Below are 1,368 nucleotides of genomic sequence, written 5' to 3' on the forward strand. Positions count from 1 at the left end.
CTAACCCTAACCCTAACCCTAACCCTAACCCTAACCCTAACCCTAACCCTAACCCTAACCCTAACCCTAACCCTAACCCTAACCCTAACCCTAACCCTAACCCTAACCCTAACCCTAACCCTAACCCTAACCCTAACCCTAACCCTAACCCTAACCCTAACCCTAACCCTAACCCTAACCCTAACCCTAACCCTAACCCTAACCCTAACCCTAACCCTAACCCTAACCCTAACCCTAACCCTAACCCTAACCCTAACCCTAACCCTAACCCTAACCCTAACCCTAACCCTAACCCTAACCCTAACCCTAACCCTAACCCTAACCCTAACCCTAACCCTAACCCTAACCCTAACCCTAACCCTAACCCTAACCCTAACCCTAACCCTAACCCTAACCCTAACCCTAACCCTAACCCTAACCCTAACCCTAACCCTAACCCTAACCCTAACCCTAACCCTAACCCTAACCCTAACCCTAACCCTAACCCTAACCCTAACCCTAACCCTAACCCTAACCCTAACCCTAACCCTAACCCTAACCCTAACCCTAACCCTAACCCTAACCCTAACCCTAACCCTAACCCTAACCCTAACCCTAACCCTAACCCTAACCCTAACCCTAACCCTAACCCTAACCCTAACCCTAACCCTAACCCTAACCCTAACCCTAACCCTAACCCTAACCCTAACCCTAACCCTAACCCTAACCCTAACCCTAACCCTAACCCTAACCCTAACCCTAACCCTAACCCTAACCCTAACCCTAACCCTAACCCTAACCCTAACCCTAACCCTAACCCTAACCCTAACCCTAACCCTAACCCTAACCCTAACCCTAACCCTAACCCTAACCCTAACCCTAACCCTAACCCTAACCCTAACCCTAACCCTAACCCTAACCCTAACCCTAACCCTAACCCTAACCCTAACCCTAACCCTAACCCTAACCCTAACCCTAACCCTAACCCTAACCCTAACCCTAACCCTAACCCTAACCCTAACCCTAACCCTAACCCTAACCCTAACCCTAACCCTAACCCTAACCCTAACCCTAACCCTAACCCTAACCCTAACCCTAACCCTAACCCTAACCCTAACCCTAACCCTAACCCTAACCCTAACCCTAACCCTAACCCTAACCCTAACCCTAACCCTAACCCTAACCCTAACCCTAACCCTAACCCTAACCCTAACCCTAACCCTAACCCTAACCCTAACCCTAACCCTAACCCTAACCCTAACCCTAACCCTAACCCTAACCCTAACCCTAACCCTAACCCTAACCCTAACCCTAACCCTAACCCTAACCCTAACCCTAACCCTAACCCTAACCCTAACCCTAACCCTAACCCTAACCCTAACCCTAACC

This window comes from Chionomys nivalis, chromosome 14 (genome assembly GCF_950005125.1).
Source record: "Chionomys nivalis chromosome 14, mChiNiv1.1, whole genome shotgun sequence".
NCBI lineage: Eukaryota > Metazoa > Chordata > Mammalia > Rodentia > Cricetidae > Chionomys > Chionomys nivalis.